Source organism: Falco biarmicus, chromosome 5 (genome assembly GCF_023638135.1).
Source record: "Falco biarmicus isolate bFalBia1 chromosome 5, bFalBia1.pri, whole genome shotgun sequence".
Classification (NCBI taxonomy): Eukaryota; Metazoa; Chordata; class Aves; order Falconiformes; family Falconidae; genus Falco; species Falco biarmicus.
The window spans coordinates 34,041,914-34,068,382 of NC_079292.1; positions in this window are offsets into that span (position 1 = coordinate 34,041,914).

The following is a 26,469-nucleotide window of genomic DNA, read 5'->3' on the forward strand; positions in this document are numbered from 1 at the left end:
GCACTGGCAGCGCTCAAGCTTTTGTAAAGTTTGGTACATTTCACTTTAAGTATTTCACATTTCTTCAGTCATTTCTGTGATGAGCATACTACAACATAATCCCTTCGATTCATTTTTATGTCATTGTTTTTTCTTTGATTTTGTGTTTATGTAGCACCTCAGATGCAGCAATGATGAAATCCGGAAATGCTTCCAGGCAGAACCATGACACAACAGGACTAGTTTCCAGCTAGGAATGGGTACAGATGGCATCACCTTAAAAGGAAATATTGGTTTTATTTTCTCTCCTCCCCTTTAAATGCACACTCAGTTGCATACTGGGATGATGGGGTGAGGATTCCCATGACAAATACAGCTTCACAGGTGATCGCAGCAATATATTTCTAACTGCAGTCCCAGGATGAGAGGTATGCATGTTTGAAATCATGCACCACAAAGAGACATCATTTGTCTTGCTTCTTTACCAACAAATGCTGCCACATTTCTATAACTTGACTCTGTAGTTTCTTTTCAAAATACTTTCCTGCAGTGCTTGAATTCCCTCTGCAGACAGGTTGATACTTTATGTGGCTTGCTTGTTTGTCGGTTTTTCACTCTCATGCCCATTTTAAAATGGCCCCTATTAGTTTTGCGTTTGTTGTGAAGTTATGCTTCCTTTTTAACTCACTTTATGGTTCTCTCATTTTGCAGGAATATTTTCTCCAATTCCTGTAGTTGCTGTTTCCTTTGTTTCCTCGTACTTAATATTCTATGTGTGGATATTATCAGTGGTGCAATCTGTGCCAGTCAAGCACTACGGTGAGGACATAGATAGATGTCAGTCATTTAAATTGAATATCTATCTATATAAAATGATAACTGACAAAGAACACAAATCAAGCAGATGATACCCAAAGAAGTGAAGACAAACTTGAGTCAGGGCTAGCAGTGTTTTGAAATTATTTCAATAATGAAAGATAAGCTGTGAAATAAGAAAAAAAAAGTGTACATCTGCGTGTATTTCAATTTGTGCTCATTTTATACATACATATATATATGTGTGTATATATATATGACATTCAAAAGACAGAGGACAATATGCCTGGATTACAGTGAAATGTGTATAATTTTGCATAGAATTAATGTAATAAAAATACCCCCTAAGTGTGGATGGTTTAGACTTTGCTGCTGAAATGCTGGTAAGCTTAAAACCAGCAATATTAACACCGGTAATGGATTTCATGCTGTGCTCTTGTACATCAGGGAGACCTACCTATAGCTATTACTGGTTGGCAGATAAAGATTCCTATTTTCTAAATAGGAATCTCTGCCTTCAGTGAAGTAGGATTCCCAGCTCCACTTGAAAAGAAAGTGCCAAATCCTGCCAGATATGGGGAGAGGTGATTTCAATGGGAGTTGCTCAGATTTGGGAGAGGAAGGATTAAAATTTGACCCCATTTTACTTAAAAGATTTGATTTTAAAGTAACTGTTGGAGACAAATCGATAATTCAGCAGTTGCTTTATCAACACCATGTAGCCTGCTGTTAGCCTATGCTTTCTCCTTTATCAGTCTTCCTCTGAGTCTGTAATTTGCCTTGCATTACCTATCTGTCCTTAGGATTTGGTTTGCTTCTTAGGCCAGTACAATCTGACTTTTCAAATGTCAAAACTTTCAAAGGTTAATGATAATTTTCTGAATCCCTTTCTAAATACCGTATAAAGTTCCTTGAAGTCAGCTGTGCCAAATATTATTCCTTCCTTTTATAGGAGAATCATTTGGAAGGAGGAGGAAAATTCTTGACAGGAATCTTTTGGAGGAAGGAAAATTTTATCTGAGAACAAAAGTAAAACTGTCAGCATGAGGGGAGGTGATTTAATCACGCATGCAGTTGCATGATAAGAAAGTAAAATCCATGAAGCACCAGGCAGCACTAGACAGGATTTGGGATGTCTCTTATAACTTTAAATATTCAGATTATATTTAGTACAAAGGCAGAAATCTTTCAAGGAGGTGCAAAAATTGTTTGCAGGTAGTAATGCCTATAACAGTACAATCCAGAAAGGAAAAGCCTACACCACTTACTTCTTGACATGTCTTTTGTAGTCAGTCCCCAGACTGCAGAAAACTAGGAGCTCTGATTTCCCAAAGCAACATATTGCCTTAAATCTGCATTGGTTTGGGAGGATCCAAAAATTAAGTTATTTCACTAGCGCGAGGTCCTTCTGTTTTCTTGGCTTCTTCCCAGACTCCCTTTTTTCTGGTGAAAGCACTATAAGCAGAATTTGAAGGGACCCAGGTATTGCAAGTTCTCAGCTCATCTACAAGAGTCCTGGGATGGCAGAAAAGCAGAGAGCCAGGAACAGATCTGTGGGGAGATCAGTCAGGCAAAGGATTAGGTAAACCACTTTCAGGAAATCAATTTTTTGGGACCTATCGCCATTTCATGTTATTTAAAGCAGAACTGGCTTGTCCAAAAACCTTAATTGTAAAGACAAATGAAAACAACAGTAAGTGAATCAATACGAATCCTACTCTGTAGTCCATGCAAAAGTGTCTTTTATTAGTTTGGGGAGTACAGAAGGAAACAGTCTTCAGCTTGTAGAGTAATTATTGTGACAATTCTTGTTTACTATGTTCATTTCTCAACTTTTTATTCAAACCCATTTTATAGACCTATAAAGTTTGATAAAACTGTATTTGGTGCTTTATCTAAATATTGATCAGCATGTTTATAGGGAAATTACTATGCCTTCTGCTTGAACAGCAAGAAGTAATAAATTAAGCATTAAAAAAACTTTACATGCTGAGAGTCCCATTTTACTTTATAATCTATAATCCATTACTTTTCTACAATTAATTTTCCTAAATGTGACCAGTATCTTTATCATTCCTCTAGAGTTCTACTAAAGCCTGATTCAAGTTATATATATTTTTAGTGGATAAGGAAAATAACAATAGCTATTACTATACATTAGCCTGATTGAAAACAGAGGTGAGGAGAACTCTGCCTAGTTAAGTGAAATTCAAACCTCTGAGAAAATGGACTTGCCATTTTTAGTCTAGTAACCAGTGTCAGGACTGACTTCATTTTGTCAAAGTCTTATTCCTGGTAGTCTCCATCCCACACCTTTGTTCTTAAATTCTTGTTCATGACTGTGGTTCATTAAGAAAGCGTCATTCATCCCCCAAAAAAACATTTGAGTACTGTTGACCTAGAAATGTGTTCTTTCTTCCTTCACCATAAAGAACGGGTGAGAAAAAATGTTCAGTCACTGAAATACAGTATTACATCAGTGTTTTCACTGAGCATACATGGCTTAATTATACATTGTTTTATTTTGCTACGATTTGCCTGCATCTGAATAAGCTTGTTTCATGAATGTAAGGGATGTGTTTGACTCTTCAATAAAACCAAATAAATTTCACAAATATTTTCTTCACTTGAAGCAGTGTTTTTCAACCTTGGCTTTATTAGAAGCTCCAAAGAAGAAATGTGGGAATTACTGATCTGCAATATCACTGCCGCGCATAGAAGTCCCTGTGTAAGCTGGAGTAATAATTTTTCTTCTTACCATTGTAGATCCTCTGATTTTGAACTTTTAGTGTAAATGTACACCAATGTTAAGGTCACTGTTTTATTAAATAGTTCAGTTATATCATCTATGCTTTTACATAACCCAGGGCTCACTGCAGTAAGAACATCTTAAGATGTCCTCTGCACGTAAATTCAGCTTTTAAAATAAAAATATCTCTGATATTGACTATTTAAAGCAATAAACCGGCACTGTCTATAATCACAAGCAACAGACAAAAGGAAGGCCTCTAAAAGATTTTTTTAGTCCAAGTTTGTTTAAACATAAAGATAAAATCTGCTTAGGGAGGCTGTTGCAAACTATTTTACTAGCCTGATTATAAACCATTTAAATTTAGAATTTCTCTGCTCTTCTAGGTATTTTTTTTCACATCTAAATATCCTATCAATTGGCTCATTTGCACTTTACAAAGCTTCCTCTGCTTTACTAATAGATGCTATATATAATTTAGAGCAACACTGTGTATATAGACTTGTTGTGTGTTGTCCTCTTGGAAACTAATAAGCTATTTTTCTTACCTTACCCTCTCCTCATTGCAGATATGTTGGTTATATTATGCAGCCAAAACTTCACCTGAAATCAAAAAGAAAGCAAAATCAGTAATTTTAAATAGGTAAGCAAAACTGCAGATATCATTTGTCTCCACTCCTAGATTGGACAGGCCATTTAGGTGAAGCTAGCATCTTTGAAGTCCTCACAGCATTGTTATCCACTTTGTGCAGACTCATAAAACTAGAAGGAACCAGAGAAGATCTGGACTGACCTCCTACATATCAGTAGCTGTTTTATTCCAGTGGAGCCCGGCAGGCATGACCTGTGCTGGATAATGGAGACAATTCTCAGCAGCATTCCTCCCCTGGTACCAAGGACATCAGCTTTTCATCTCTTCACCACTTTGTTCCACTGGTTAACCTCCCTGACTGTTAAAGATGAGTAGCTTATTCCTAATACAGATTTGTTTTTTAACTGCTAGCCATCATTTCTTGTTTCTGTCTTTCTCTGCTAAAGAGCCCTTTCTATATTCTTCCCCTGAAGGTACCATATTTACACTAGTTACATTGTCTCTCAGTCATTTTCTTGGTTAACTAAGCAGACTGAGTTCTCTAAGGCATCCTCTCTAATTTGTGAACCATTCTTCTGGTACTCTCCTATATATCTCCTATTTTTCAGCAAACTCAGAGAAGTATTTTTCTGTGGAGGTTTAATTCAGGGAACCAAGCAGTGGACATCAAACCAAAAGGTGCCTTTGAGTCCCACAGGCCTAGAGACCTAACACAAGCCAAGTGACGGATGCAGAGGCAGTGGGGAAGTGCAAGGAGCCAGCAGGATGCCCAAGTAGTTATCTCAGCACACCCAGAGACTAACTGTTGACAAGTTTTTTACAGGAACCATGGCAAAGGAGAGCTTTAATGAGGGATTTCAAAGAGGATAATGATGTAGCTTCACAGATGTTTACAGGGAGCTTCACCCAAGCATAAGTAATTAGCACTGATAATACTATCTTTGATGGGCATGGAGGTTTCAAAGGGTGTCTGAATGAGCTCGCTTGGGTACCATAGGCAGCAGACAGACAATAGTGTGACAGTAACCTGCTGCAAACATAACCAGCTTCTCCTCACAGTTAATTAGCCAAGCTGCAGTATCACGCTACGCTGTTGCCAGTACTTGACAGTGTTTTTCAGAGGTAGCAGAGCCGTCTCTGCATGGCAGTGCACTGGTGCTGTTCAGATGCTCCCTGAAATGCCTGTAGTGGTTATGGAGAGTGAAATACGGCAGGATTGTTTTATTTACTTTCCACTGCATCTCAAAGTTTCTTGGTAATACATTGCCTTTTCTGGGTCATATTTAAGAATGGGAAATAGCATATTGATTTTGTCATGCCAGTGAAGAAATGTGAACCTGTCAACATCTATGGTCACTCCATCCAGCAGGCTGATCCTCCATCCTCTGCCAACAGCAATGTGCTGAAAAATAGTTTTATTGGAAGGACAGAAAAAAAATATTTTGGACGATTAATCAACATTCAGTCTGGCTGTAACAGTTCAACAGTGTGTAATAAAATTGCTCTTTCTTTTTACGCAGAAGTGTTTCCTTCTAGTCTGAAACTAAACCATTTTGGCAGCAAGCTCTGGACAGATACATAGCCACAATCAGTTCAAGCCAGTATCAAAGTCTTAAGCAAATACGATTTTAATCTGTCTCATGAGAACTTCTTTTCTAATGACATGTTCTCCATTTTGGATTTGTCTGTATTCAGTCTATGTCTTTATATCCAATCGTCACGGCTCACCACTCTGTCTGCTGCTTGTGAACTGTACCAAAATTCAACCACCAAAGAGCACAGAGGTTCAGAAAATTTCACATAGCGGCCTGGATCCCTTGTTTCAGCTTGGAGCCTCCTCTGATTTCTACGTAAAATATGATATTTCAAAATTGACTGTTGTCCTTTCTTGTCCAGATAGCTTTTTTGAGATATTGAGCTATTGCTGTAGACAAGAAGGTATCTTAGCTTTTATCCCTAGAGGATTACTCTTTGTGTTTACATTATTTTCAAACCTGAGCTCAGAGCCTCCTGTGAACTTCTCAGTCTTATGACTTTAAGGACAAAGGACTGAGACTTGAGCCAACAGTAGGAAGAGGCAGAGGAAAGACCCCTATGATGGCTGGTGTACTGCTTTTGGGCCTAGAGGGGCAAAAGAAGAAGCAGGAGTAAAACATATTGCATCTGGGTTATCCTTCCCTTGCAGCTATTCCAAACAGTACAACCCCTCTTCAAAAGACAGTATCTGCTATATGCATGACTTCCAGTGGTCCATCAGAAATGGCCAAGACATGGGCTGTGGCTATACTGTCACCTTCAGAAGGCTGCATGCCCTGAGCAGCTCTGTTTTTCCTATACCTTCAGCCAGCTCTGCCTACATTCGTATGGCACGAAAATGCGATCTTTTATCCATGTCTCTGACCCTTTTATCAGAACTAAATCTGAATTTTAGGACATAAAAGGAAATACCAGCAGCCCCTGATGTGAAAAACTCACTATAAAACCTTAAAGTGGAGTTATGATTTATTGGAAATTGAGGGCTGAACTGTCAGTAGGGCTTTTCCAAGGTAGCAGTGCAGATCTTCCTCCTGTATACAGAAGAATTTGTTTCTAGTTTGAAAACCAGTGTCTTTTTCTCAGAGAGAGCACCTTTAACTTTTAGTCTGGTCATGAGTATTTTTGACTCCTGGACCTCATCATCCTACATGGTTCTTGTGAGATGGTGGGTTAGAACCAACAGAGGCAGCAAAAGACAGTCACATGTAGGTTTTTGAGGACAGGACAGTAGCACAAACTAGTGAGCTGTTTCAGTCTTAATACAGTTTTAAAGCCAGACTGAGCCTTTGAGCATGAGAAAAAAGAATTACCCATCTTAACTTTTACCAATCTTAACTTTTCTAGCTATGAAGATTAGATGCTTAGTTTTTTAACACACCCTCCCTCTAACTTCAGAAATAACCACTGTAACCACATTATTCTGTCCTTATCTTCCGAGATGCAGAGGTTGCTGAGAGATTAAGGTAAGTAATCTGACTGGCCAATGCATGGCCTTTATTTTCTTAAAATAATTAAAGCAAGATATTGAAATTAAATATTAAATATTAAAATTAAAGAATGCTACTCATTTATAAGAATGATAGAATAATAGTCTGTCTCTGTGCATGCCCGTGGCACTAATCCAATCATAAATTGATTTCTAGGAGAAAATAAACAGCTATTCTTACAGTATCTTAGGTCATCAGCTTCTTTTGACTTATATTTGTCCCTGGGCAGAATTTTCTTGGCTGGTATTGCCTAATTATACTTCAAAATTTTGCCTTTTAGCAGATTACAATCTCTTTAAATCAAGATCTACTATCTATTCGAATCAAGGGTCATTGTTCCATATTTGCTGATAGAAGGGAACAGTAGGAAAAAAGCTCTGAACTCGCCTCCAGCTTAAAGGATGCACTTAGGGTATGGCTTTGGACAGACCATTTAATCTCAGCCCCACTGTCTCAAAACTCCCTTTGTTTTCAGTATAAATACTGTTGATTAAGGAGAGAAGAACTTGTCTACTGATCCATTTAATATTTTCCAGATCCCTACCCTCTGTCCCTTCATCCATCATTTTTTGAAGTGACAACACTGCTCACCATCTCATCCATTACACACAGTACCTACAGAGGGAAACTTCCCACAAATCAGACTGAACTTGAAGAACATGGGCATTAATGAAAAGAAAATATATAGAAAAGTCTGAAATTGAGAGCTGAGCTAGGGAATTGTAGCTCCCTAGTTTTAACCAGCTCAGAGGTTTGTTTTCTTTTGCTTACTTCTTGAAAACATTTTACATTTGCTGAACTTTCCAGATGTCAGAAAAAAATGTAGTTTACCCCTGGTGTTTTTGTATTTTTATTTGAAACTACTTCATATTAGACATTTTTAAGTCTAGAGCACATTTTTTTTTAACACTCAAACTGAATTTAGAAAGCTGAAGGAAAACACTGTAATGCATTTTGTCCATGCAAAGTTAACTGACTGCAAACATATAAACTGTAATAAGTTTTTAAAAATCGTTTTCTAAATCAAATTCACTTTCCTCAGAAGTGTATTTGAAAATGAAAGCAAAAAGCCTTTACTTTGGCATTTTAAATTGTGCTGTTGTTTTCAATCAACTGTGAGTTTCCCTGAAGGAAAAGTCCCGGTATACACTGCCTATACTACTTCAAGCTTCAGAATCTCTGATATTAGCATAAGTTGAAAAGTCAAGTAGGTAGGAATTACTTCCTTTTTGGAGATTGACTTGCAAGAATGTTGTTTCTTTTTGCCACATTGTCTTTTTCCTCTCTACTTTCCTCAAGAAAAATAAGATCTTTCAAACCCCAATAAGGAGGATGCCAGCAGCAAGGCAGAAGAAAGCAGAACAGAGCATGAAAACTGTGTACAAAAGCAAAACAGCAGTGAAGACTTATTCTTTACTACCCTTAGCAGGAAATTATGTCCAGGCAGTAAGACTGCTTTTCCTGTGGTTGGTCCCCTAGGTTTCATAGACAGCTTGGTTGGGGTGCAAACCAGACAAGTTAGAGGAAGTGAAGAAACCACAGAGAAAATACAACAGCAGAAAATTTCCACTTCCCTGCAGAGGATAACTGGTTAGTTAAGCTGATGATGACGGGACTGCAAGGTTTGTGTACAGAATCCCTCACATTTCTTCTCAAAAGAAAGAACTGCTAATACTGATATTACTGCCTCTCGTAATCAAGTATGTAACATTGCAAAACTATTTCTTGAATGGATTTTTCTTTTTCCCCAGGAAAATATAATATTACCAAATGTAATCAAAAGTTCAAACTTCACAAACTGATGTTCACAAAATCAAAGTCCAAATGTGCTCTCTGATACAGGGCTGTATGAGGAATAAAATTGTTCTACTTAATTTGAAGGTTGAAAAATCTCTTAATTTGTCTTGTTCTCCCATATAACACTTAAAATTGTTGCCTACAGAAAGGTTTTTACTTCCTCAGATAAATTTAATTTTAAATACACTATGCGCTCACTGAGGAAAAATTACACAGTCTAATAGAGCTCGCTCTATTCAGTTCTCACGTTCTCCTTTCGGTATTGCCAAGTCAATATGTGTATATTTTGTTGTTTCTTTATATGGACTCCCTTACCACTTTAGAGTTCTTTCCACTTATATTTCAACACTTCCAGGAAAAAAAATCTTGAGAAAAAACAGTTTGCAAAGGTAAAGTTCAACTTAAGTTTTCAGAAGCTATTTTTATCCTTCTTGATTGCTAAATGATGTTCTAGAGTGTTGGTTTTTTTAAACATCCATATTATTTGGTAATTTTTACACTCATACTTCACTGGCTATATAAATCTATGAGGTAATTGTAGAATAAATTATCTAGTTGTGTATAATATCACTCTAGATTCTGTATAGGTATCTCTAGCTAAAAATTACAATATAATTACAGACACATAAATGTTTTGTTATCTAGCAATTATAACATAATCGTTGCACTGTTTCTTGCAAAAGTAATGTAACCCCTGTTTTGGTACTTACAGTACCATGAATCTGGCTATATGTAAATTATCTTTGGAATTTTTGAATTCAAAAAGATGGTAAGTGTTTAAGTCACACTGGTCTTCGTTTTTTTAAAAAAATATTTCCTACTTCTAAACTGAGATTGTAAATTAGGCTGGTTTTAAGCACACACTTAACACAGTTAAGAAAAATCCTACCTCTGAAGTAGATAGGAGAAAGGTGGTCATTTTCAGTTATTTTGTTCAAACTAAGTTCATTCCAGTGAACAGCAAATATTTGTGCACCCATTCCAATGGAAGACATGGTACCCGATCAATTTAAACAGCTTCTTACCATAAAAGCTTGCAAAAAACCTCTTCCTCATATTTTTTCCTTTACACTCATTCCTTTGTCTGCTAATAGTACTATATAAATCCAGTATGTCTTACACCATCACCATGTTTTGATATTAGCCAGTAAATTATGTATCTGTAGAGGAATGTGGATGTGCTTTTGCAGTCTTCCTAACTAAACTCCAGATTTCTCTTATCATGATACTGAGGCCAAGATAATGGGGCTGATCTTGTCAGCATTCTCCTCAGCATCAGAAGAGAAAAGTCTGAAAACCCTAAAACAAGGAGGGAATCAAAACAAAGTCTCTCTGGAGCTGGGTGACTTTTCCCAGTAGGCTTAACAGAGCAGGATTAAAGGGAAGCAGCTGTACCACTGCCTGCAGATACGACATTAAAAGAAAACAGTGAGTCCATGTTATCAGCTCCTACCAAATAACTGTAACTACATTAGACATTTATTGGATTTGATTAGTAAACAGTGTAGATAATTTCAAAAGGTTGTGAGAAAACTGTAAAAATTAACCCAAGTTATTAAATCAGAGCTAGTTATTGGAGAAATCTTTGGTCATTTTGAGATACTTGATATTTGACCAAGATCCATTAAGTAGAATTATTATGTTAGAAACTCATCAGAGTATAATCTCTGAGACAGAGTTCTCTCCAGTCACTGCCTATAATTACTACATGGTATCAGGAGTGAAGGCTGAAAAAGAAGAAGAGTGACTTGAGAAACAGTGGAATAGAAGAGGAATAATTTGACAACGTGGAGCATGGATTTAAAAATCTAAAGAGGCTGAAACTCTCTAGGAGTACAGCAGATGACTGAAAAGGTTCAAGCAAGATAATTGTATTTTTGTGAAGCCAAGGGAAAACCCTGAAAAGAAAAATGGAATAAGGCGGGGTTTCTCATTTTCAGATTGCAGAGTACGAGATCAATTTAAGAATCAACAGTTAAATGAGAAAGAGTAAGCTAGTTAACATATCATGTTACTGAAATTTAACAAGCATTGTAATCCAAGAAGTGAATCTATGTAGTACATATTTAAGAGTGTTAAGAAATATAGACTGTACTGAAAAGCTTTGACAAACCTTTAACCTGAGGTTAGACTGTAAGAGGTATCAGAAACTTGTCAGTATCTGTAACAAATGCACAATTAAGTAAAAAAGAACATTAGATTTACATCTTGGATTATATTGGAAAAGAGTATAAGGATGCCAGGCTGTTTAACAGATTAGATTATAATGTTAGAGGGGAAAAAATTCCTTGCAGGTATGTCTCAGACCAGAGAATGACCAGAACAAATCAGAAAACCAAAAAGGTAACTACAAAACCTAATCAGAGAGCAAGAAGGATAACTGAAGAAAGTACAGACTGTAGTAGTGCTCAGCCTTTCAGCAGAACCACTATATTCAAGGGAGGATAAAATTTGACATAGGACTGAAACTACCTAAGAAAGAAGGAGACTTGAAAAAAGAAGAGTTTATGAGAATAGTGCATGTTTCAACAACACCCTTTGCTTATTCTGAAAATTAGATAAGTCCTCATTCCATATACATCCATTGCTCACGTACAAGTTAATGTGATATCTAAAAATCCAAGAAAATATTTTGAAGTTAAAGCATAGTCTTATTTACAGGTGTGGATAAGAAACTTTCAGATGAGTTACAAGAGGAATTCTTTCTATTGAGGGAAAATAAAAGCAAAACAAAATCTTGAAAAGACAGAATTTGAATTGTTGCAGGAGATGGAGCACATGTTGCAGGGCTGCAAGTGTATCAGACCCTAAATCTCACTGAGGGAGGTTGTAGCACAGAAGGCTAAGGATAGGAAGTAAAAATGACAAACAAAAAGTAGAACTAAGTGAAACTACCGAACAGCAAAGGTGTCACAACAGAATTCAGGGATGGGGTAGCCAAAAGACCATAACCACAGCACTCCACCCTGTAAAATTTAAAATTTATTGACTAACCAGGATGAGTATAATAACAATTTCTGTTCTACAACACACGTGCCATACAGATGCCACCTCAAGCATCATGGTGGCCTCAGGGCAGCAGGACTCCTCACAGATGGACAAAGTGCCCAAGCCCTGGCCAGTGCCCTGGCTTTCACACAGTTCTTCCACCTTGAGCTCAGCCTTCTGCAGTGTGCTAGGCTCCTGGGAAGGTCTTCCTGTCAAGGAGCTTTACCTCTTCACGCTTTCTAGCTTAGATGGTCATACTAACTTTCCAAAGGCCTTGTTAGTCCATCACCCCAGGACAAATACCTTTGATTTTCTCCACATTTAAAGCCAGCTAGCTGTTTCTGTATGGGTTTCTCTCACCCTGTGATATCCCACCATAAATGTGTTACAAGGATGTAGCATTCTTAAGAATGCCTTTGTGTATCTTGGTTTCTTTCCCATGCACACCTAAACCATTAAAGGTGGGCAGATGTAGTTCAGAGGTTCTGGATAAAGCTCCCCCATAACAGTTGTGCTTGGTTTATTTTCCCAGCACATACCACAATCATCTAATAACAAGAGCTAGGCAGATGTAGTTAAGGTCTCAATTAGGTGATTCACGCTTTCAGGTAAACTTCAGTACTTCCCACAAAAGAAAAAACATATTCTTAGCAAGTCGAGAAGTTATATAAATAAAATGCTAACATAATACTGTCAGTTTTTAAAAATGTCATTCACATCACAGCAAGACTCAAATATGTTAAATATATTGCATATGAGAACAAGGAAACTTTATAAATGGTTCACAGTTCACATAGACCTTTTTCTACGTGCTGGAAAATACATATTGATTTTGGATTGTTTCCCACCTAGTAGAAGCATAAAGAAAAAAAACCACAGTCATTACAAATTGGACTTCATGTACAAATCAATATTTGCAAGATATGACACGTGACAGTAATGACATATAAGAAACAAGTTTTAACACTTCACAAAAGGTTTATTATTTTAGGTGTATTTTTTTAGGTCCAAGACAGAGACAGTCAAATGGAAAAAAAAAAAAAGCCATCAAAATTATTTGAAAGATTCTTAAAAGCCTGTTCTACTAGCTCAGACCTGCACTTCTCTTGGTAAGTTATAGGACAGTACCTCTTGAATCTAAATTCTCGGTGGCCTGATGTTATTTAGAAAAGGAAAGGGAAAATTTAGAACAGTGCTATTAAGAGTAGCTATATTGTGAATTCCTTTTTCCATAATGAAAACAACAAACAGAAAGGTCCACTCAGCTAAATGTGTCATGGCACAGCAATCCAACAACACACATTCGTACATCTAAAATGTGGACTTTTTTCCCATGAAGCTGCCCCTTTTGTTAAAGCGTTAGACACCAGTGTATGATGTAAGAGCAAAAACAGGAAGAAGAGAGCCAACGTGAAGAAGTTCAGGCAGGAGAGTATTATGTGGACTAGGTGTTACCACAGGAAAGGTCTAAGCAGAGCAAGGCAGGGATTGAGCACAGCTCTGTATAGACTTAAATACATGCAGCATCCCAGAGATCTTAAAGACATAAGGTACCAACTCAAAGACTGGCTGAAAATACAGGTACATATTGTATTATATATTGTGTATATACTGTATATGTATTATATGTGTACATTTCTTTCCTCTTGAAGGGGGAGTTGTGAGAGTATATGCCCCTTAAGAAGCTCCAGACATTTTGGTTTGAGGAAGTACTGTAGCCTGGAAGGCTGAGACACCAACTCTTTCCCTGCCTCACAAGGGCTACTCTCGCTTACTCATAAGTTTATTCATCAAAACAAGCTTAGACTTGCAGACCTCAGTTACCACTCCCTGAGAACCTTTTTCTGACTGCATTATCTTCTTGTGTGATGGTGTTATAATGATGTGTAGCCTGATGGGTGACCTGGCCTTGTGCAGAACCTCTAGCCTGTGCCTTCCTTGTTCACCAGACCAGAATCAGGAAATCAGATTAATACTTCTGAAGAGAGAGCAGAATTGCTTTTAATTTTCAACTTATATTCCTGTCTTCTAATAAGGTTTATATCGAAATTATGTTTTTAATATTAAAACATCATAAAAATATAATAGTAAAGTTTTTTCTAATTGCAACATAGTCATTTTTTAAAAATGAATATAAAATCAAAGACATTAAAAATGAACTATAATTATTTTACTGTAACTGCAATAGAAGAATTAAAGAAAATTATGCAAACAATACACGCAGCAGAAATGCAGATCCTTGACATAATTTCCAGGCTGCATCAAAAGGGAACTGGAGGGATGCACTACAAGTATAAAACCCTGCCAGCACCCATGGTGTGCAACGATCATCCCCAGGAATTTTGTCTTCACAGCACACCACCTCCTGCAGATGAGGGTAGGGAGAGAAAAGGTGATATGAATGGACAAAATGGGGAGAAATGCTGCCATAAGAGCAAATGTGAAACTATTTGCTCAGTTGCTCTGGCTGCAGTCCTGTACTTCTGGCTCTGAGCACTTCGATGCTGAAACAAAGACTGGAAAGTCTAATTTTCTTCCTCAGAATTTGTGGACTTTCAGCCAGTACTTGCTAACTGAAGTACTTAAAGTCACCCCAGAGAAGCCTGTCTTTCCCAGTATATATGAAGGGTGCCGAAAAAAGCTGATGTTTCTAAAGCTAAAAGTTAAGGCCAGTGTAAGCTGTACATCATGTTCTTGGCTACTGAATTATTTCTGTGTAGCACAGAACTCACAGTTGAAGAGGTCAATATTTGGGAAATGCCAAATAACTTAAATTATCTGATGACAACTTCTGTTTTACTTAAAGTGCAAGCAAAGGTACTATATACAACACACACTCTATACAGGGCCTTCAGCTTTTATACCCTGTAATTTCCTGAAAGTAAGGACCATTCAAATAACCATACAAAAGGTGGGTCTTTTTGATCTTTTAAAAAGTTCCGTTGTTAGTCTTAAAATTATTCAGAAATGTTTTTCCTTTAAGCAATTTCTAATGGCTGTCACTATGATTTAAAGTCTTCTACAGAATCTCTCACATAAGGTACGCCTGCCTAAATTACTTTGGACCTAATTTTAGATAAACTGCTATAGCAAGTGTTGAATAAATGCATGAGTAAGCAAAGAAAAGCAAAACAGATATTTAACATTTGTGACTGGTGTTATCTTTCCAGAGTATTTGAATAGAAGTAGTTTAGGTTTGTTAATTAGGTTCCACACAAAAAAATCATGTTCAAAAACATTACATTGCATTCATCATCTCTCTAAAAGGCTTGTCATTGCATTACCGCTGGCTACAAAAAACAATCTAATGCAGATCAATGCCAGATGCATTTCTCTGTAAGACACTTTCTCATCCCTTGGCACAGTAATGGCAAGCATGAGGCGAACTCTCAGGACAAACACATATTTAAACCAAGATTTTTTTTCTGGGGAAAAATAAAAAGCATTCAAATAAAAAAGATGTGTTAGAAAAAATTAATTACTCCATAGTGATATGTATTTAAATTGTACCTGTGAGGTGTTGTCCTGTGCTGGTCTTTTTGTTAATAAAACTTTAAGGAGCTTGTTCCAAAATTGTGTTTTTCATTCTGTTCTGTTAACTTTAAAAAAATAACAATGTGACAATAATAAAATGTTCTGGTATTGAATATTTTAATTTGAGGAAGAACCAAGCAAGTGCACACAAATATTGAACTCTGAGGTCTTTGCATACTCACAGGTTCTCTGAACTGTCACACTGAGTTAGGAGATCAAGTATTCAGCCTAAGGCTCCTATAGCATAGAAAAAGTAGGTTCCTAGACCAAGCACATATACCACAGGTGACTATAAAGGACTCCTTGCTTTAGTTATAGGGTCACAGATAGATATTATTCCCCTTATTTTCATTGTCAGTTTAATTTCACCCTTTATTTTATCCAGTCAGAACCATAAGAATCACATCATTTGTACTGGAAAGCACACAACATCCAACTTTATCTAACTTTCCCACAGCCACTGAAAATTGGTTGCTAGAGCTATCATTCTGCTTGACCAAATCCCTTTGAAATCAATGAGATTTTCAGAGCAGAGTGACTGACAGATGGGGCCCCTAATCAATAGGAAGGGCAAGTTTTGAATACAGATTAAAAATACAAACGTCACAGGTCACAAGATAAACAATATTAAATACTCTACATCAGGCATTTTTTTCATGTATCTAACATACCTAAAAAATCAATTAAAATTAAAAAAAATGCCTTCTATAAATAAGCTGCATTTGTTATCTAAGCTATGCCTCGTTTAGTTGAACTGAACTGCAGTTCTGCTTGCATTGTACAAACACAGATGGGTACCAGGAGTGACACAAACCTCACCTTGTAACTCCTTGTCATGAGCTGGTTTCTGATCTTTATCAATTTAAGCCTCTCAAAAGCTGCTGTGATGCTGGTTTCCAGCAGCAGCAGAGCTTCAAATGGCAGCTCCGGATCAGCAGGGCTGGGGGAAGATGTGTCTGTGGCCTTTCAGCCTGTCTTGCAATAAGAGTAGTGGATAAGGAGGGAAATGTCTCAGCAGGGGACAAGTAAGCTGTACGCTGAAAGAAGACTGGTTTCATCCACACCTTGTTGCCAATGCACCTCTGTAAATACCCCTAATGCCAAATGGTGTCCCAAAACCACTGTCCCTCCTTTGGAGTGTCCTCCTGTGTGCCCTGAGTGCAGTCCAGAGGAGCAACAGAAATGCTCTTGTTGGCAGGTTACCTCCAGTAACGTGATCAGCATCAGCAATGACCCTGCTCAGAGCAGCGGAGCTCAGGCAACCCATACTCCACAATGCTGTGGGGAATGTCATGCCCCAGTGACCCACTCATGGATGCCTTGAGGTTATTAGGGTCATATCCAAATTCATTGGACCCTAATCAAGGGTCCTTTCTGGTGATCAGTCTCTTGAAGTCTCCCAACTTGAAAAACTATGGCTGTTCTTGCGCATATTGAAAAATACAAAACAGACCACCTTGTAACCATCCAGCTGGGAATTCCTGTACAACCAGAATGTGAATGATCACACCACTGGGTGATCAGTGATGTGAGGTTTTTTGTTTTTACAAGTAGGAAGATGCCAATTTTGCAAACAGCAGCCTATTTACTTTGATCTTTTTATTAATAAAACATTGAGATCAATGAGGAATATTCCTTCTCACACATATTCATTCACACATTCTCACAGTTATTATGGGTGTTCACAGTGAGCAGGAAAGCATGCCTCCTGGGTACATTACATCTCCACAGTATTTCCCAAGGATGTATCAGGTTGCACGAATGTTGTTCAGCTGCACAAAAGCTCCAGTTACAGCAGTCATTGACTTGTGGATTTCAGCCTGCTGTGCCATTATCTGTAATAACCATTTTTTCCAAGCCCCAGGGAGACGGTGCTACCAGCCTCGGGACCAAGGTGAAGTCTCCCCGCCAGACTGATACAAGCTCTCAACAGCACAATCAAAGCAGCCCTTTACTTCTTCTAAATAGCTGCCGTGTGAGTTGGAATAACCTCATGATCCCACCAGGAAAGCAAGTGATATGCATCCATAACATTGTAGCCTTCAGAGGTGTGGATGCAGGGGCATTGCCCCTGGCCATCCAGTCAAACCCCAGGAATTTCAGAGAACATCTCATCCCAGACTGTGGTTGGTGGGCACCTGAGCCATCTAGGGCTTTCACCTTGACTAAGCTTTGGAGTAAGTTATAAGAGCAACAAGACAGCTGGCACATGCTTTTTATGGAGTTTATGTATGCACAGGTATTGCACATGGAGCAAACAAGGAGGATGAAAGCTAAATGCTATGGCAAGGCTTGTGAATAAGAGGTATCCTTAAAGAGCACTCCTGGAAGTAAAAATGCCTTGAGTTTCCAGGAGCATGCTGGCAGCCTGCAGTGCAACTGCTGACGGAGATTGCTACACCTGGCGTTCTCAGAGGGGAGGCCTCAGGGAGCAACGTAGGACAACAGCGTGGTACCTATGGCCAATCCCACCTGCATAGGAGCTGTGCTCTAGCAGATCAAGGCACATGATCAGAGTGTGCTGGTGTCACAGAATATTTCATTCTCAGCATAGCCATAGGGAGCGTGCCATCATGAGCACTCATATAAGAAAAGACTTTCTCTTACAAGTTGATCAGTTCCCCCTTGAGTAGTTAGGTCTGATTCATCACTCTCTACTGCTTTACTTTTGTAACAGAGCAGCTTTAATTCAAAACTGTTTAATTCCACATGGAAAACCAGTGCAACACAGAAATAAATCAAGTGCTCTGTATTTACATAAAGACCAATATCCTTAGCCACCAAAAACTGGAGTAGTTCTGCTGAAGCCAGTGGAGTTGTACTGATTTACACTAGCTCAAGCTCCGCTCTAATATTTTAGGAATAATGGTCTAAAGCCTCAGATAATGTATGCTAGAACAACTCCGTCAAATTCACACATTGACTGAGGATCTCACCTTTTATTGAAATGAGTATGCTAGAATTCCCCTTTGGTTTGTTTAAAACATTGAAAAACAGTGATCGGGTTGTTGATTGGTATGCTACTAACCTGGAGGCACAGTAGTTCAGATGCTGCATGCTATGTGGCTGCAGTTTGTATGTTTGTACACAGCAACACAGGAAAAGTATTTCAGAGCAGTGAAAGAATGGATAGCAAGGAAGTAAATCTGCCCTATGGCAATCCTTCATCGTGCATCTCTCTGCCAAATTTCAGAGTGAATGCTGCATATGGGTTTTGCCCTCTGGAGCATGAGGTCCCATTTTTGTTGTATGGTTGATTTTTTTCTTTAGCTTCAATAAGTATTTCTTATGGCTCAGGTGCTTAATAAAAGACAGGGGAAAAAAATGGGCAAATACAAAATTGAAGGTTCAGTGACGTTCATAAGCTTTTGGCATTTTTTGAGGTCTCTTTGTTAGGTTAGTTTCTGAACAGAAGATACTTTATGCCATAGGCACATACACTTTTTCAAACTCTCTAGGTTAGCTTCATTTGCACAGAGATGGGAAAACCAAGTATCAGCTATCCAGCCCATTTTTCTCCACTCTGTACTCCTTGAATCTCCAGGTGTTACGATGACTGTTATTACTGAATTACTGCACAGACTCTAACAGTGCGTTAGACACTTTACAGAAATTCTAGCCATGTTCAGAAACAGCATACAATGTCAGGCATACTATCTCCAAATGCTCATGGATAGGGGTAAATTCAGATGACTGAGTTCAGCTCTTTTGAACTCAATGGGATTATTTATGTGAGCAAATTAACTGATAAACTAAAGGTCTTCGGAGCGGTAATTTAATCTCAATAGTGAAATGCTGACCTCATAGTCAAACAAAGAATTGGAGACATTTGTTTTGGTGGTAATTTTACCCCAATGGCAACAGATGGGCGGGTCCACGTGATGGAAATGCTAAATAAATAAATGAAGAAGACAATTAGAAGGTGAATTCAGTTGTTCAGCTGAGGCACATGATTGTTATGATGATCCAGTTAAATTCAATTAATGTTCCATTGTGTTTTTTTCTTCTTAAGGAAATATACATTGCAGCAAAATAATAGGAGAAGATAATGAAGTCAGAAGAGTCCATATTAAGGACTCTTTTGTGTCCACCATATAATAAAGGGATTTCCAAGGAGAAGTCAATGCCAATAGAACCCGTGCAGGGAAGCAATTCTAAAGATAAGAAGGCATTGCTAAAATGACTTAATCATGAGTAATTGCAGCAACAACCTTGCTTATGTATGTCAGGGAAATCTGAGTTGCTCTACCGTCTTCAGTGAAACTGTACTGATTAACCAGCAAAGTAGCAAGCTACTGGGTCAAAACCACCTAATATTTTCCTCATTTTGTGGGCTACATTTGAGTGATTGTTTTCATACCTAAAATCTTCAATGCATTTGAAACCAGAGCTGACAGAACAGAGCTGGAAGATGGTTTTGGAATAATTAGCAACACAGACCATATTTTGATCCCATAAAATTTGAGAAGCTTAGAAATCTGCTCAGGAGAAGAAACAGACAAGGCATTAAAATCTCTGAAACTGGTGAATGACTGCCTTGTCTCTCACAGTTTGACTCAGTTTGGCGTATCTACACTTCATGCTTGAGTGTGAGCTGGTAGCAATTTTATCTGTATTGTACCAGCAAAAATATGATTGCTGCCTGTTGCATTCCAATTTACCTTGATTCAGTAAGACACAACACATGGCCATATTATGCATTAACTGCTGTAAAGTGATACTGCTGGGAAAGTGCATTGCATGGAAAATGTTTGATTCCCATCACAGAGATCCAGTCCACCACAAGTGATACCAAATACCTTAGGCCTGATGCTTTGACATATAGATGCATTTTCAGTACCAGCTTGGAATCCAACTACTAATCAAGCCATATTAGCAATGAGAGGTGTCTGTAGTAGGTTCTGTTGTACGCTACAGAGGGTAACAGTGGTGGGAAAAAAAAAATCTTCAAAAAGGTAAAACAAGAGCTAGGAACAACAAAAAATGTTGTTGTCATATACACATTTTTAAGTACTCGATTCTCTGCCTTTTTTTTTTTTTAACAGTGTTTGTGCCTATAGTTTTCTTTTTTTTTCACTCTTGAGTTGGTGTTAGTTTTAATTTCATTGTTTCTCTCTGGTCTTTGCAACTTTCCCAAGTAGGCTGTAAATCAAAAGGTCATGCTGAACAATTTCACTCTGAGTGCAGTTTTTGAGTTACAAATACATTGGGATAAGCTCAAGTCTTGAGTCCAGTCCCACTCTTAGCTACTTTTGCCAAGAGAAATGTGTTGTTAAGAACAGGCATATGCTCTTAATGACTATCTGGAAGCATGTTGTTGACAATGAGAAGTTCCTGATCTAGAGACCCTGTTTTCAAAATATCAACAGGAGGCTTGAGCCTAAAAGAACATGCCTTTCCCTGGTTAAAATATTAGGAGAGATAGTCTTCTGAGTCATGCCTTAGCATGACTGTACCATGCTGTCTGTAATGCAGACATTTTATTGGTAGAGCAAAAATGCTCTTCTCCCTTCCCCTCCCAGACGATCCAAAAAAATCCAACTGTGTATAAATTAACCCTCAAAAAACCTACAGTTCTGATGAAGTGAGGAAGGAAAATAGAAGGGGGAAAAAATCAATCAATACACCGAAATAAAAAAGTAAACCATCTTTTTTGTTTGTTCTTCAGTTCTGTGGGTGCAGGTGTGCCTATTACAAGAAAATCCCCAATTGTTCCCTTCTTTGACAGACTGATATGTGTGAGGATTTAGTCTGTAGAGAATGAAAATGTCACACATACCTTTAGGCTTTTTCTGTATAGCTGAGTTTGATGTGATTTGATGGCTCACGGGGCTGGTCTGGAATTATCATAGTCATATTCAATACCTGACCTCCCAAGGACTTGCTGGTGGCCCAAAACCACAAATTATTCTGCATACTCGCTCTTTTACTGCTACCTGTCACCAGGGAACTAGTAGAAAAAGAATACTTGAAGAAATTTAAGAATTTGCTTATGATTTTGATAGCATATTTACTAAATATCAATGAGCAAGAAACCCAAAAGAATTATGCCTTTATTTTGTAAGAATAAAAAGGAAATTTCTTATTGATGTTCAGCTTAGATGGCTGGTTTATATTGATATGCAAGGACATGTCATGTTTTGTTCTGAATGAGCATGATCCACAGTTTACTTGAAGTTAGGAAAGTATTCTTCCCAGGACAAAAAAAAAAGAATGGTCATTGCTTATCCCAGTTCTACACTTAAGATATGTCTTACATCCATGACTAGTAGAAAAATGCATCTTTTACCCTAATAAACCCTGTCTTTGTATTTAATTATAGTTGTCCAGATTTTTAATCTTGTTCATATCATGCCTCTAGCACAAACCACAGTTCTAGTCCTACAAACATATGCCCATGCCTCACTTTACATAACCTCACATATGCCTAAATTTACATAGTGAATCTGTGCCACTGAACACAATTCTTCTGAGAGAAAAGTTAAATGTATTCATCAGTATTTTGGGGACGAGGGATTCCTAAGAATCAGTCCAAGAATTAATTGAACACTGAATGTAAGATATCTAAAAAGTAGAACAGTATTTTTAGAAAAGCATGCCTGAGCTATTCTGCAAAAGGCAGGCTCACAGAATCTTATCTCACAAGCACTGCTGACAAAGATCATCCAACAACATTAGGTGGAGGAGTCTGCATGGATGAAGTGCTGCTATTACAAAAAGAAGAAGAGGGAGAAAAGGAAAAGTTGAGACAAATCATATGTGTTATGTTTGGCAAGTTGTTTGGAAGCATGCCATCTTTTTCTTACTGTCACTGCTGGAATAAACGCAAGGTGCTTTCATCTGTAATGGTGTTTTCAAGTCTGCAAAAAAAATTTCCCCACACTATTCCCAAAATTATTGCTTAAGAAGGACATTGAGAAAACAGCAATAACACAATTATAACTGTTCACCCTGCACTGACAAATAACATCTTATTGTCATCACTGAGTTTGAACAGAGCAGATACTTTTTAAACAAAGAGGGGCAGCTTCATCACCGGTGAATGCTGGCCTTGCAAGCCTACTTGCCATTCTCCGCTCTTCTCCCTAGGGCCATAGCCAGATGATTTATTTATGCACAGCTTGTTTGCACAACTGGAGGTGCTGAGCTGTGAAAAATTACAGATAAACGTTTGGGGGTTTAAATTATGGACATCTACTCTAAGGTACCTTAGACTTAGTTAACTTTGTGTGAGCTAATTTTGAAAGCTACAGAGAACTTCTGCTGAGTGTCTGGGGGAGTCACGTGTTTTCATCCTGTTTCTGCCTTTAAATTTTTTTTTGTGCTTGGGACAAGAAATTATCTTCTGCCAAGACAGTGTACCAACAGTGTACCTGGAGGGACACATCCTTCCCTGAAGTTTAATACCTCCCTGTAGCTTATCAGAAGCCAAAAGATTTTAGAATCCAAAGGGTGAAACAAATCTGTATCTCTGAACTAAATCCTAAAAGACAGTTATCCAAACAATAAAAGTCATTGATCCTGCATATTCTTTAGGAACTGAGGCATAGAACACATTTTCTTTTTTAAATCTACCTTTCTTAGCTGTCAGCACTATGGTGGTCATTGCTTTCATGCACCGCCTATGCCACAAAATAGGAGACAAAGCAATGTGCTGAATGGGTCTTGTCATTAAAAACAGTAAAACATTTGTGTAGATGGGTTCACATCTGTCTTCAGTTTTTACTGGTTTTAGAGCCTGCTCATCATCCCTGCTTTCTTTTCTATCCAAGGTGAGCACTGATCCTGAGAAGTCTTAAAAAAATTGTTAAAGGAAATGCTTGAAATGCCTTCAGGGAAAAAAAGAAGAAAAAAAAATTAAAAACTTCATAGTGCCCATAGGGTGAATTTGATTTGAATATTTAATTATTAATTTAGTGATTCAGGTAGAGGCATTTGTTTTTAAAAGGCTTGGGTCCCATTCATTTTGACATTACTCACTTTCCCCTTCACATTCTCTTAGATCATGCAGTATTTCACAATTAACAATGAAAATTGTACTGCACAGCACATTAAGTTGCATATTTTTTGTTAGGTGGTATTGCTTCTCCTTCAGCTGTGAAATGTTACACTTTATTACTTCACATGGATGGAATAGATGCCACTAGGAGGAAAATATTGACTCTTATCTCTGCAAATATGTCTCAAAATATTGTGCCTGACAAACATACAGCTGAACTAAATTAATATTTCTGATAGAGAAAGCTACAAACCTAATGTTTAATAAAATGAGAAGTTTTACTCTTATACTGTGCATATACATATACATAACATGCACTGTAAAATGATTGCAAAGTGGGCCTAAAAGATTATGCGTTTGGAAAGATCACACTGCTCTACCATCAAGATGCATAAGGGTCAGACCAGATAAACTTAGAGGCTGTTTGCTAAACCCCTGAGAAAGCCTATTGACAATGCAACGAGAGAGAAACTACGCTACTATTGGATGTAGTGTGGTGAGTGTATGGCTAAGTAAAAAAAGTACATAGCCAACAGTTTAAAACTTTACCTGGAAGTTATATCAGATGGTACTAAATTAATTCAGTCCTTAGTTCTTAAATGTATCTGTCAAAAGTAGTCCCAAGGTGAAATCATACTTTTGGCTACTGTTTCCTGATTGATTCTATAGTACTACAATTGAACATAGCAATATCAAAACTTGGTCTTGCCAGACACCTAAATTGTACTTGGCATATCCAAAATATCTGGAGATATCTCCATGGCTTAGATATGACAGTCCTCATCAATCATCACTTTTAAACTAGTGCCACACTAATCACCCCCCTGATTCTGACAATTTCTTTTAACCTACTGTTTTATGTTAAACTGATTGCCTGCAGAAACTGCTGAGCATCAGCTTCTACAAGTTATTTCAAGTATCTTGTGAAGATTGGCACTAAATGTAAAAGATGATTACTACAAATTGTGACTTAATGATAGCCTGTCTTCAGAGCAGAAACAAAACAGGGTTTGTATGGGTGGTTCTGTCTTACAATTGTTTATACTGGCATTTTTTCAATATATTTACATGGAGCAATAAAAATGAAACTTGACTTGCTGCAGTGTTCAATTTTGATTAAAGAGATGGTGATTGTCATGAAATAGAAGTAACCTAAAATTGAAATCACCCTTTCAATAGACTGTGACTCTTTGGATAAAGACACTTTTGCTTGCATCACTACTTCTCTCTCTAAATCTCAGTACTTTATTGCTAGACTACATAAAGGGGTCTCTTTTGAGTAAAGCAATGCCCACAATTACTTATTGGTGACTTGTAATCAAGGAGCTTTTTCACAATATTTTTCACAGTATAGAACTGACAAGAGAATGAAAATTCCATTTCACAACAAATTATGATGTTTTTAACAATTGTTTTCCTTCCTGACTCTAATAAAAATAAATTCTGTAAACATTTTTAGAAAAGAAATGGAGTTATTCAGGCCATCACCTTGACCTGTTTGAAAGTTCTTTGTTTCTTTAGCTGTAGCTCTTTACTTTGAATTGACACAAAAATTTCACAAAATCTTCATGAAAAATCCCATTTAAAATAACTCTGTGGCTGTAAAACCTCATAGTGCTATTAGTTTCCCATATTCTTCTTCCACTCTATCCCCAAGAAAAATTTCAAATATTCTACTGAAGAACAGAGCTGGCCAGAATTTTTGGGTGAAATGTTTCATTCCAGTAAAAAGCTGAGTATTGAAAATGGAAAATCTTATATTGAACAGGACAATCATGATTTTGAATGGTATTACAGTATTTTATGAGACAAAGCTCTATGTATATGCTGGTTTAACTGAATATTCCACAGCTTTTCAGTTGATTTCCTTCACACAAAATGTACCCCAGGAACCAATACTAGGACCAATCCCTTTCAGTCTTCATTAATCACCTGGATGATGGGACAGAGTACACCCTCACCAAGTTTGCAGGTGATACAAAACTGGAGGAGTGACTGATACACCAGAGTCATGCTGCCATCCAGAGGGACCTCGACAGGCTGGAGAAATGAGCTGACAGGAATCTCATGAAGTTCATCAAGGAGACTTACAAAGCCCTGCACCTGGACAGTAAAAACCCCAGGTACCAGAACAGACTCGGGGCAGGAAGGCTTGAAAGCAACTTTGAAGAAAAAGCCCTGGGAGTCCTGGTGGACACGAGGATGACCATGAGCCAGCAGCGTGCCCTAGTGGCAAAGCGAGCCAACAGCCTCCTGGGGTCCATTAGGAGGAACACTGCCAGCAGGTTGAGGGAGGTAATCCTTCTACTCTTGTCAGTTCTGGGCTCTTAAGAGTCATATGGACGTATGTGGAGTGCTGGGTCCAGTCGTGGGCTCTCCACTATATGAGAGACATGGAGCCACTGGAGAGAGTCCAGTCAAGGGCACTTGGATGATTAAGGGACAGGACCATCTCTCCTGTGAGGAAAGGCTGAGAGAGCTGGGACTGTTCATCTTGAATAAGATAAGGTTCAAATAATATACACATATTATCAATCTGTATAAATGCCTGATGGAGGAGAGTAAATAGAACACAGCCAGACTCTACAGTGGTGCCCAGTGACAGGATAAGAGACAATGGGCACAAACTGAAATACAGGAAATTCCACTTAAACATAAGAAACTTTTTCATTCATACAGTGGTTGAACACAGGCACAGGTTTCCGAGAGAAGCTGTGAAGTCTTCATCCTTGGAGATATACAAAGACTGACCAGACACCGCCCTGAGCAGCCTGTTCTAAATGATTCATCTTTGAGCAGAGGGGTTGGACCAGATGATCTCCAGAGCTCCCACCCAGCCTCAGTCATTTCATTGTTCCATGAAAATGAACCAGATTGTGTGCCAAATGCAAAGCCAAGTGTGTTACTGTGTGAATGTCTCCTAACAAAAGTAAAGCCTGAAAAACCAAGCCCTCTTTCTTTTAATATGTGCCTTTCATCTTTTTTCCCTGGT